General features: G+C 47.0%; 1 protein-coding gene across 1 annotated transcript in view; it reads right to left on the reverse strand.

Moving 5' to 3' along the window:
- PTPN14 (protein tyrosine phosphatase non-receptor type 14) overlaps positions 1-13,454 on the reverse strand; it is a 90,534-nt gene that overhangs the window by 65,863 nt on the left and 11,217 nt on the right. The gene's annotated exons all lie outside the window — the stretch shown is intronic.

Below are 13,454 nucleotides of genomic sequence, written 5' to 3' on the forward strand. Positions count from 1 at the left end.
CCTGCCCGACTCTTGTGTCTGGCCACCAGGACCCCATCCCAGGCTTACACTGTTTCTGTGTGCTGGGCATTCAACCTCCGTCAGAAGGTCCTCTAAGCGTCTCTACCTGTGATAACCAAGTGGCCCTCTAGGCTGAGGTCAATTTCCCTCTTCTTCAATCCCACACAAAACAGCAGAGGCCACAGTCCCACCGTACTTCTTGAAGATCTGGAGTCCTCCAGCCTACAGTACCACCCCAGCTCCCAGTGCTCCCCACATCCCAAGCACCACCCCCTACTGTCCTGATTGCATAGCTCAGGGTCCTAAACCATCGCTTCAGGGGCTTTCCACCTCAGAATCGGGATGCTCTTCTGAAGGAAGAGAGAGAGAAATGAGTCACTTCCTACTAAGATTGTTAGAGGTTGTGTCAAGGGCATGCAAGAGTTGCAGAAATGGCTAGGTGTGGTGTGTAACTTCAGGCTCTGTCCTCAGGAGCCTGAGGCAGGAGCAACCCTTGAGAACAAGAGTTCAAGATCATAGGAGGACACTGAGAAATCCAGCTCAAAAACAGTTTGGGCTGGCTGGATGATCGGTGTAGAAACGTGCCTGCCATACAAACCTGACAACTGTATCACTGGACCCACGTGAAAAGCTCATGTGGTGGTGTGCACCATCTTCTACAGCAAGATTCGGGGCAGAGACAGAAGAATTGCTGGGAGTTAGTGGCTGTTAACCCAGGGAATATTGCTATTGAAAGGTGTGGCCCTGTTGGAGTGGGTGTGTCAATGTGGGTGAGGGCTTTAAGACCCTCATCCTAGCTGCCTGGAAGCCAGTATTCTGCCAGCAGCCTTCTTATGAAGATGTAGAACTCTGGGTGCCTGCACCATGCCTGCCTGGATGCTGCCATGCTCCCTCCTTGATGATAACGGACTGAACCTCTGAACTTGTAAGCCAGCCTCAATTAAATGTTGTCCTTATAAGAGTTGCCTTGGTCATGGTGTCTGCTCAAAGCTGTAAAACCCTATTTAGACAGTGGGTCAGCTCCCCTAGACTGTACAGTGTGGCAGAGCTTGCCTCAGGGGAAAAGTGAAAAAAGAAAACATACGCATGAAAGATGACCTCTGACCTCTCCATGTGTCCCATCTACATACAAAAATGAAGAACAAAAGTAAGGGGAGGGAGGGAGAAGAGGAGAGGGGAAGGAGCTGGTGTAGGAGGGGGATGGGAAAATTTGGGGGCTGGGGAGATAGCTCAATAATAAGAGTACTTAGCATGTATACACATTTGAATTCAATTATCAGTGACACAAGCTCTCTCTCTCTCTCTCTCTCTCTCTCTGTGTGTGTGTGTGTGTGTGTGTGTGTGTGTGTGTGTGTGTGTGTGTAAGGTTTACAATGAAGAGCAAGGTAAGCTAAACATTAGTCACCCATGAAATGGGAAGAATGCGGGTTTGGGCTGCCAACCAATAGAGAAAGTTCAGAAAAGAAACCAGCATCCTTAAGGAAGGAGATAAATCAAGACTCTAGTTAGCCTACTCATTAGCTAGCTCTGGCTCCTCCTCTGAACTGCAGCTGCAGAGCAGGGAGCATTTATCCCTCTTAGGCTAGTAATAAATATGACTTGACTCATCTGCTTGAAATACACACCTGCCTGCCCTGAAAATCATGTGTCCACAATATTAGCTCCCATCCACTGTGGGAACAGGAGCTTAAATTACCCCTGGAAGCCTGAGTCGACTTCCCAAGGAGTTGTCTTTCTGGTTACAAGCCAGATTTGTGGCAAGAAGTCAGCAGAAATGCCTAAAACTGTGGTTAGCAGTCGGTGGGGAAGGGGGGAGGGGAACCGTTAGCAATTACCCCCCCCCCGTGTGAAAAAAATAAAGGACAGCAGAATCAGGAAACTGGCCTAGAATTCCTCAACTTATCTAAAATCTTGAGCTAAAGGCAACATCACTGCCCAAAGGGGTCTGTCCCCTGTGTCATGTATCTGAAGCAAGGAGGAAATACTACAGACTTAATAGATAGATGTTTGAAGGAGGGATGAGGTAACAGACTTAATTACTTATATATTTCCTAGAATCTATGATACATCGAGAAACTACAAACCTGCCAACCCACTCTAAGTTACTGTAGCCAGACTCTTGACCAGCGACCCTGAGATTGATGGGTAGAGGAGCCCAATGAATGCCAGGTTTCTGCCTCCCACCCCAACTACTGCAGGAAAAGCCCAAGAACCAAGCCTTTCCCGGCTTTAATAAAGGCACCATTCTGGACCCTCAAGCCTCACACCCAAGCTGTAGAGTAGCTAAGCTTCCACATTGGCCAGAAGGCAAGGGACACACCAGACCCTGGGAAACCTGCTGCTGTGGGACCCTCAGTTTGAGGGTAAAGCTCTCCTGTCTAGGATGGTGGGTAGGAAATCCTCCCTTCTCTCACTGTCTGCAGTCCGAGTGGGATCTGGATGTTCCTGGTGGTTCTACAGAGTGATTCTCCTGTGACTCATACGTCTTCACATCATCTCAGACCCACACAAGCCTTTAAGACACTACAAATTTTATTCATGGGCTGGAGAGATGGCTGAGTGGTTAAGAGTACTGACTGTTCTTCCAGAGGTCCTGAGTTCGATTCTCAGCAACCACATGGAAGACGGAAATAAGAGGGAAAAAAAACTACCTAAACTCTGAGCCATACAACAACACGAATCTACTAATGGAATTCCCAGTGCTGGATATGAGTTCTTTCTCTTACAGAATCTTAAAAGAGGCCGATTATAGCGAACGTGGCATTGACCGCCAAAGATCAAATACCAGGCCAGCAAATATGTCACTGCCCAAGAATCTAGATTCTTCCATGCTGTGGTTTCCAGCAAACTCTGCTTAGTTTCCCCCCACCCCAAGCATGGAAATGTCTTCCTATAATCCTGTTTTTCAAACCCCTCTCAGGCTCCTGAGAGATGGTAAATGTCCCCTCGTCCTTAAAGATCTATTTTTCTGTCTCAGGATCAACAACAAAATCTTTTTAAAAGATTCCTCTTTTGTCATTGCAAGTGCATGGTCACATGTGGTCATGTGTGTGGGGTCTATTTGCATGTTGTATGGGGGTCCAAAGTTGTCTTGAGTTTTTCGCCATGACTCCTCTGCTGATTCTTTGAGTCAGGGTCTCTTAATAGAACCCAGAGCTCGCAAATACAGCTAGTCTTGCCAGCCTGCTTGTTTCAGGAATCCTGTCTTTTTTATTACAGACATGCCACTACACCCACCCAAAATTTTTGTTGGTTTCTGGGGAATCTGACGTCTGATTTACAGTGGGTTGTTTAACCACTGAACCATCTCTGAGGCACCAAAAATTTTTCTAACCCTAGACACCAAGATAATTTTAGGGTAGAAAAATAGTTGACTAGATTAAAAAGCGAGTGAATGTTTCACAGGACTGACTCCACACAGGTGGACAGCAACCCTTTGCTGAAGTGGGGTTCTCTGCCTGAGGATGTAGGTGAGCTCTCATAGGACCTGCCTGTCTCCACTCTCCACCCCCATTGCTGGAGTTCCAAGTCCTCATGACCATGGAGAAAACATTCTTGCCCACTGAGCCATCTCCCCAGACCCCACAGTGCGCTTACATTTATATTGTCTTCTGACTGACTGTGTGCACTTACACAAAAACTCTGAGGAGTATGGGGCCTGATGGGAAACAAGTACCCAAGGCTGAGGTCTCCAGTCTTCCAGGACCTAGGGCATCTATTACAGTGGCTGTTTGGTTTTGTGGCTTGCTTCATTTTCGATGAACATTAAACCAAAATTACTCTTTGCTGACTCCAGTAATCATTTGAGACAGATGTGAGAATTCTGAAAGCTAAGTGACTTACATCAGCTGTCACATCAGAGTCACAACAACTGTCTCCACCTTTCCACAGGGGGTCATTAATTTCAGGGACACCAGACAAAAAAAACTTCAAGTTTTACTTAGATGAACTTAGACTTTCTTCATCCTAGTAACACTGTTTCCACTGTCTTCAATAGATAAACTTATACTTCCTTCATCCTAGTAATTGTTTCCACTGTCTTCAATAGATAAACTTATACTTCCTTCATCCTAGTAACATTGTTTCCACTGTCTTCAATAGATGAATTTATACTTCCTTCATCCTAGTAACATTGTTTCCACTGTCTTCAATAGATGAATTTATACTTCCTTCATCTTAGTAACACTGTTTCCACTGTCTTTAATAGATGAATTTATACTTCCTTCATCCTAGTAACATTGTTTCCACTGTCTTCAATAGATGAATTTATACTTCCTTCATCTTAGTAACACTGTTTCCACTGTCTTCAATAGATGAATTTATACTTCCTTCTTCCTAGTAACACTGTTTCCACTGTCTTCAATAGATGAATTTATACTTCCTTCATCTTAGTAACATTGTTTCCACTATCTTCAATAGATAAATTTATACATCTTTCATCCTAGTAACATTGTTTCAATACGTGTTTGCTCCTCAAGAGCGCTTTTTATATTATTATTACTTCCTCTCCATGACTTCCTAGTGAAGCTTTCAGCCAATTTTAGGTCTGCTGTGCTCTCACCTCGGCACTGGTGGGAAACAGTGGACAGAACAGCCCCTAGTTCCATCCAGCTGCAAGCAGGCCGCTAGCTGACCTGGAGCCAGCCGGGGGCTATCAACCACTGTGAGCTGTAGTGTAGCACATCCCTCTGATGGCTCACTACAGACACACCTGGTAACCTGACACAGCTTATTTTCTATGTCTCCCTTTCCTGCTCTTCCAAAGGCCTCGGTATCATCTGAAAGCCTGGCACTATGTGCCCAAGGCTGGAGATGACTGATAAATTCAAACTAAAGCCCATCCTGGTTCCTGCTAGTGCACAATGCCCACTATGTAAAGGCTCCTTCAAAGGAGCGCCTGTTCCCTGCCGCTTGTCTATGCCACTTCCTTCTCTTTGACAAAGCTCATCCCTCCCGGGCCAGCTAGTCTGTGGCTTGTCTAAGCAGTCTCAGGAAGGAGAGCCTGGAGTTGGCAAAGGCTCTCTTGTGGAGTTGAAATAAGTCCTACCCAAGACCTGTTTCACCTAAAACCATTCCAGGGCTGCCCAAAGGGCCTGGCTTCTGTCATTAAGTGGCAATGTGGCTGAGCAATGTCCCTTTGTCATTCTGGTTCTGTAAATAAAGCACTCTACCTCTTCTGGGGCAGTATTTAGATATTACATTATAATCCAAACAGGCTATGGCAGGCAGCTCAGGAATTGGGAGGTGAGCAGGGATGAAAGACATGGATTGATTGGTACCCATCATCATTTGATGTGGCATGTTCCCACGGGGTTGTGGGCTTGCTTGATTGGTCTCTAGCTGGTGGTACTGCTGTTGGAGATTGTGGTTCCTTTGGGAAGTAGGGCTGGAGGAAGCAGGTCACTGGGGGACAGAGCCTTGAGGCTGACTTCACGTCTGTCTCTATCTCTGTCTCTCCCCTCCCTCCTCTCTCCCTCTCCCCCTCCCCCCCTCTGTTTCCTATTCCCGTGAAAAGAGGAAGAAGTCTTGGCCTCACATTCCCATTTCTACAAACCTGCTTTCTCACATCCCTTCTTCACCACAAACTGTAACCCTCCAAACTGTAAGCCAGAATAAATCTTTTTTTTCCCCTTAAATTGCTTCTTGTCATGAGTTTTGATCAGTGATGAGAAAAAAAAAATAACATAGTGTCCTTGTTACAAACCAACTTCATGGGTAGTCAGAGATGAAACAGACACTGACACCAATATATAAGAATCCTGAAGTATTTGTGCCTCAAGTCTCCAACAGACAGCATAAGGACCGACATACAGTCTGGCCTTTAAGTGATGTTTATATACAACCAATGTCTTCCAAGGAGGGTTTGTTGGGAAATGCTTGCACACTTAGCCCAATCACTACAATCTCTTACAGGCAGTTGAAGCATCAGACAGATGGATAGGTAATTGCATGGAAGCAAATGGGTCAGTGATGAGATGTGGTTGGTGTGACCCTCCTGTGGTGTGCAAAGTACAGCTATGAGCCAGCACAACCAAAATGCCTACAGGGCCAGGGAGGGCATGAGAAGGAATAACTGCCACTATAACTTCAGAGGACAGGAACAAGGGAAGCCAAGATGGCAACTGCCCACCTATAAAGTGCCTTGCTTTGAGCTGTCAGAACTGGTCTTGTCAATAAGAATCAGCCTCCCTAAGCTCGGCTGCTCAGTTGGTCATCTTTAATGAGGAGAAGTGTGGCTAGACATTCTGCTCTGGCAAAGTGTTAGGAAAGAGGGCTGACAGGACGGCTGGGGGGGAGGTGAAGATGCTTGCCATACAAGTCGGTTGGCCTGAGCTCAATCCTTAGAAGACATGAAAAGATGGAACTGACTCCATGGGTCTCTGACAATGCCCACCCCACAAGCACACCATACGTGCAAAAAATGCTGTAATCAGTTTCAAAGTAATATGAAAGATATCCTTGGTTTAATGACCCAGATGCTCATTTGTTGGTACTAAAGCTCTCTATATAAAATTAAACTTTTTTTTTTCAGGGACAAACACCCACACCCATCTCACCAGGTTCCTCTGTGACACAGAGCACAACACCTTGCACGTAAGTGTAAGAGTATCACAGGTTCTAGTGACAGACTGGATCCAGTCACAGATGCAAGCTACATAACTTCTCAGAAATGGAAGTCCCCCTTGAAGTCTATACTTTGCACATCTGCTAATGCTCTGGTACTATGGCTTTACCATGTGGACACAATGGACCTGCCCCTTCGCGCCATCTCCCCTCCGTCTCCAGTTCAATATCCCAGTATTCTAAGACAAAGAGAGTCCTAAGGTATGGACTCCCCGAATCTCTACCATCATGAGATTTTGGGGAAGCCCTTTCTGCAATCAACACACTGTGCCTGATCCCCCATTATAATGACTCCCCTACAGATCCAAAGAATTCCTTATGAGGAGTGAAAGGTCTTTTAAACCTCCATCAGGCACAGCCGGCAAGCCTTGACATGATGGAACATCTCTTCCCACGGCTCCTGTTTCTCTGCTCTCCGCCCCTTGGCTAAGGGTTATCATGCCCCACTCAACCTTTAAGACAAATAAGTACATACATTCCTAGCCTGCTCTCTACCTCAAGCCCTTGCTATCGCTCTAGTTAGACAGTGAGCCCTTCTCGGCCTTGCAATGTTAGAGTGAAAGCCCGTTGGAGTCAAAGAATGAACAGCATGTCTTCAAAAGTCAAGGAGTGCAGAAAAATAAAAAATAAACATTTGCTTGAGAGACTATTATTCAGTTAGTTTTCATGATAGCTCTCGGGAAAGCACATTATTTTTTTATTGTTTTTAAAGATGTTCCAGATAACAGGCCACTAAGTATATAATAGCCTAGGGTTTAATGTGTTATGATCAGATTACTTTTTTTTTTAAGGGAAAGATTTGAGGCACAATGTACCTGTTTTTGTGAACTGCTTTACTAGTGAGTAAAATATACAGGTAGGCATTCATGGTTAAAGGGTGCAGATTGGGCTGGGAAGACACTCAATGCTGAGTACATGCAGTATCCCACCAGTGGGACAAGCTTCAGATCTGAAGACCCACACACATGACAGGTGGGCACAGTAATCTATAATTCCAGCATTTGAAAGGTGGAGTCAGGGAAAACCCGGAACAAGCTGGTTATTCAAAATAATCACATTGGCCAGCTCTGGATTCAGTTGAGAGACTGTTTCAATGAACAAAGTGGAAAGCAATCTAAGAGACTCAGGTCTTCACACGTATTTGTGGGACCATGAAAGGCAGCCTGGTTCCCGGTTGAGCCAAACCCCTGTGACCCTAAGGGATGGTAGGCATTTTGCCTGACTCCTAGGAAACCAGGCCTGTCATTAGCCACAGCCCTCCATAGATTTGTGGCCATCAGTCACATAAGGGCAATACCCCAAGCCTCTCTACAGGTAGAGGATGTGACCACAGGCTCAAGACAGATCTCCATTATAATGAGTTACCCAAAGGCCTGGAGGCTTAGCCAATAACCTTCCCTTCCCAGACAGTCCTCCCTGAAAAAGGTATTTAATCTCAGGCCTACCCTGAGAAGTGAAGTATAGATTTACCCATCTACTTTCTGCTATAACAATAAATGCCTTAGCACCATGGACTGCCTGCTTTCCTCGGGATCTGCCATGGGGAGTGATGGAGAAGGCCTTCGCCTACAGAGCTGCCTTCTAATCCCCTGCAGAAGGCCTCTCTGGGCTCCCAGCCTCGGTCACCACCAAGCTAAGCCCAAACCTGCAGCCAGCCACTGTCAAGCCAAAGACTAGCCCTTCCCCCCCTCGGCCTGGGCTAGATCCAGCCTGCAGGCCCCCACTTCCTTCTCAGCTTTCCCTTGGCATCCAGCGGTGCTTGGGTGTCCAAGAGCCTGAGAACCAGATGACCCCGCCCTCATCCCAGGACCAGGAAACCCTGAGCCAGCTCAGGCTGTCAGAGTGTGCTTCCCCACCCCGGAGTGGTGTCCCTCAGCCTCCCTGTAGCTCAATACCCGCCTGGCGATGGCATGGGGTAAGCACGGTCAAACTTCCTGCATCCTGCGACCTGCGTCCCCGAGCATGCCCTGTGATGGAGCACACTCAGGACCCCCCACCCCCACTAAACCTACATGTATGCACAGTCACATACACACATGTACCTGCATATACATGTGAACTCGTACACCTGCAAACATAGAAACACTGCACCCCTTTGGAATAGGAAAGAGGTTTCTGATTTATTTGCTCTTGAAACATTTCTTTCCACCATCAATAAAAAAATTAAATTTACTAAATTAGTTATTAACAAAGATCATTTTCGTGTTTGATCTGACCCCCAGACACAAAGGTCTCGGAAACTACCCTTTGTGATCAAGTTTAACTCCAGTGAGCGTGCCTCCACCTCTGCATTCTCACCACAGCAGGTTAGGTAAATAGCTACCTACCCACCTGTACACCATGGAGACTGTAGCTTTTATCTGGGAGAAGAGAAAGCCAGTAGCAGCTCAGTATCTGTGGCCCTGTGACTTAGGCACACACTGGCTGAACTGAGGGTGTGAACTTCAGTATTCTTCTATTTAACATGAGGAAATTACAGTGGAGAAAGGAGACACACTCATCAGTTTTGACCCACCTCAACCCCTTCCATCGAGGATCAGAGCCAAGAGCAGAAATGGTGACCAGAGGCACATTTCTATTTGCATAAAAGCTTTCTGTCTGCTGGGTTTTTGTACAGTGCATTTCTCTTTGATCGCATTCATAAAAGTAGACTCAGATCCACCCATCCTAAGAGCCACAGGCCAGAACAGGAGCAGAAGTCAGAGAAGAAAATGGGGGCTGTGCTGAGGCTTCTTCAGAGCAGTGGGTGAAAAGTGGAAACAGAGGACCTGCCAGCCAAAGATTTCAAGATGGCAGCACAGAGCGCTCAGAGCCCAGTTTCCGGCCTTGCTGAGAATCAGGCCATGTAGCCCTGGCTCTACAGGAGGCACAGCCATGATGTCAACCTTGGTTATGAGAACCCTTGCTGGGAGTCCTGGATGCCACACCATCGACAGAACATTCTTCAGGAAGTAAAGGCAGTCGGCGACAAAAACTTTAAAAAAATTTCAATTAAACCTTCAATCCATCAGGTACACGGAAATGAAATAAATCTAGTCTGGAGTTACAGCTCTTCAGCAGTAAGGCACCGAGATCTGCCTTTTCCTACACTCCAACTGCCGAGCAAGGTGTCTTACATGGGATTGATACTTTGTGAATAGTAGGCAAGTAAAGGAAGAAAGGCTGGGGGTGTGGTTTAGTGCTAGAATACTTGCTCAGTCTGTAAAAGAGCCTGAGTTCAAACCCAGGCACCACAAAAGAATCTCCCTCGGGAAAGCAAAGCTGCCCGCCCAAGATCACGACTTCTTACAGATAAACCACCTTTCCTTGTCACGCTAACTACACAAAGGATAAGAGACGACTCCAGTGTCACCTGCATCTTGACACGCTGTGTCGGGCAGAAACAATGGGGCTGGGCTGGAGGGACGGCTCGGCAGTTAAGAGCATTTCCTTGTGAGTTTGGTTCCCAGCATTCATGCTGGGGGCTCACAGCCACCTGCAAACTCCACCACCAGGAGCTGAAACATCTTGTGGCCTCAGTGGGCACCTGCACTCCCATGCACAGACCCACACACAAACACACGATTAAAAATAAATCTTTTTAAGAAGTCTTCATCAGGTGACATTTATAAAATAGTAAAAGAGCCTAGGAACAGAAAATAAAGTATGAAGGAAAATGGAAACCGTTGTAACGTATGGTTCACTGCCAGTCAGCCTGGCCTAATTGCTAAGTTCTGGATCGATGAAACCCTGTTTCAATTAAAAAAACAAACAAACAAACAAACTTGGGAGAGGGCTCTGTGGTAGACATGCATGCCATTCGTGAGGACTAGAACCCAAGAACCCATAGTAATGCCCAGGGTATGTGGCAGCCCACATGTAACTCCAGAGCTTTGAGTTGGGATTCCTGGAGTAAGGGCTAGGCAGACTAGCCCTATCACTGAGCTCTGGGTTCAGCTGGGAGAGCCCCACTTCAACGGATAAAGTAAGTATACATATACACACACATATGACATCAACTTTGAGCTTTTACGGGCATACATACAGACACACACATACACACATGCACGTGCATGTGCACCCCATGCATGTGTAATCAACCACACATATACACATAAACATATACACAAGAAAATAAAAGGTAGATGGAACTAAGAAATGATACCCCAGGCTGTTCTGGCTGTCCTCCAAAATGGTACACACATGAGCATTCACACGATATCCCAAAGCACCATTTCGTCTCATGTAAAGATGTCAGGCGTGGCCTGACCTGGCTTTGCCCTCAATATGCCATAGACCTCAGCAAGGGAACAGCCTCTCCATTCAGTACTTACAGAAGGTGGGAAGTGGCATATAACTTTAAGGAGAGGACACTTTGGGACACAGCAGCAGCATCCTAAGATAGCGTGGGGGGGGGGCAGCACCTGGAACAACTCCCACAACCCTAAGTCTTCTCAACACTACCAGTGCCCTAAGACTACCTTTGGCAGAAGAGGGGCTGAGCTGGCTAGAGCTGTAGTAACCCTAGGCAAATTCTGTAGCACGTTGACCAGTAACAGAGGGGAAAGTCCCACCCTAGCAAGCCAGCCACCTTGACAAACGAGGACATGCCACCTCATTGAGGCTAACAAGATTTATTTGTACTAGACCAGCTCCTCACTTATCAGTGAGCAAATGCAAGAGACACACAACCCAGTAAAAAGAAAAACATCTGACAATTAGTTATAAATTCCAGAAATGAGGCATGCATCGTGAGTCTTAAATTCACCCTTCAAAAACTATTTATCCTCGATTTAGTGTTCCTGTATGTGCATGGGTGTGTGTGCGTGGGTGTGTGTGCGTAAATGCGTTTGCCTGCCTGCCTGCCTGCCTGCCTGCCTGCCTTCCTGCCTGCCTATGTATCTCCAATATTTATCTCTGGTGTGGTTCCTCAGAAGTAACTCTTTGTTCTATGGAAGAGGGTCCTCTCTGGGACCCGAGGCTTGCCACTTCAGCTAGGCTGGTTGGTCAGAGAACTCCAAAGATCTGCCCCCCACTCCCACCCCTGGGATTAAATGTAGCACATGCCTTGTCTTGTGTTTTACACAAATGCTGAGAACTGCACTCAGGTTCTCATGACTGTGTGGCACTTTGCCAACCCCGGGGCCCCAACCCCTTCTCCTTTAAAAGTGTGTTCTTAACATTGAAAACTGAAGAGTGTCTTCTTTATTAAAGAAGACCTGGGAAAGGCCCAGACAGGGATTCCGAGCTTGCTGCTGCGTGTGAGCAGCCAGCAGCTCTTCAGCCGCCCCTGGCAATCCTTGCCCAATAAAAAACTCTTCCACCTCGCTCACTACCATCTTTTCACCTTCTGGGCCCAGACAAATATGAAAACCATGTGTTTACAACAGACTGTTACTATGAAAACACACTGCAAAGAATCTTCCCTTTGCTTCAGAAAGCTATAAAGGGAAAGAGTGCCCAGCAGGCAGGAACCCCTGCTGGGGAAAACTTGGCCAAGATGGTAGAGAAGATAAAGCATCTTGGATAGAAGTGTGGTGGGTCCCAGCAGGACCCAAGGAGCGGACGTTCTCAAAGCCCATCTTCCAGTTGGGAGTGAGGCTGAACGTTCCCAGCTTCTTAATCTCTTTAACTCCTATGGCTTCATGACTCACCCGCCATCTGTCTAGGAGCAGCCTAACTGTTGCCAGCTTACTCCTGCACATGTCTGGTATCACACTGGGTCATTTATTTTTCCCTTCTTTGATTTTATAATTCCATGTTTGCTCCCTGTGATCCACTGTGTATGTGTGTGTGTGTGTGTGTGTGCGCGCGCGCATGCATGTATGTGTATTTGTGTGAATGTGTGTGTGGAGACCTGAGGTTGAGTATCTTTTCACAGTTGCTCTTCAGACAGGCTCTCTCACTGGACCTGGAGTTCACTCCTCCAGCTAGGCTGGCTGACCAGAAAACCCCAGGGCCTCCCCTGTCTGCCCTGTCCAGCACCGGGATTCACTGCTGCCCATTACACACTGGCCCTCTGGCTTCTTGGAGCCCTCCTTCTGATACTATTTTCTGATCTCAGTTGGGTGTTGCCTCTACCTTGGACCTGACTTGTCCGTTTTGTCTCCAGTGTCACCGGTCTCTTGACAGGTTTCCTCACGATGAAGACATTTACCCTTCGAGCATCATCTCCAGGGGGTGAGATGGGACAATCTCAAACTAGCCTCAGAGAGCCACACTTTCCATCAACCTCAGGCCTGGCAGATGAACCCCGGGTCACCGACTGCCCCTTCTCCCGGCGCTGGAGTCCCAGGCTCATGCCATTGACTGCAGTTTTCATGAGGTTTCAGGGGTGACAACTCAGGTCCCCATGCTTGGGCAGCATGGCACTTTACCAACTAAGCTGTATCCATGGCTACCAGTGGCAGATTTTCCTCAAGGCACTCTCTGCCTCCTTTCAGCTTTTCCAAAGCCCAAATCTGAGCAACGGGTTTTTAGACAAAAACAAAAAACAAAGTGCTCCTGGGCTTCCCGCATCTCCAGAAACATCCACTTGATCAGCGATTCCTAGGCTCTTTCACAAAAACATCTCTCACCACCATGTACACCACACTGACACCAACAGAATGTTCTTGTGCTCAGTGAATCATAAGCCGTCTGAATTTTATGGACATTTGCAGGTCCTGCAAGGACACGAGACGGCAAGGCCAACCCGAGTCTCCGCAAAGGTGTTGACTTCCTGTTCCTGTTTATGTAACCCACGTGATCAAAACTCTTGCCCTCTCTGCATCTTCCTCTCCAAGTTTACCTCCATCTTTAGAACCACGTTATTTCTCAAGTGCAGAGTCCAATAGAATTTAGGGTGTGTG

The sequence above is a fragment of the Micromys minutus genome (genome assembly GCF_963924665.1).
Source record: "Micromys minutus genome assembly, chromosome: 1".
In the NCBI taxonomy this organism is placed as follows: domain Eukaryota; kingdom Metazoa; phylum Chordata; class Mammalia; order Rodentia; family Muridae; genus Micromys; species Micromys minutus.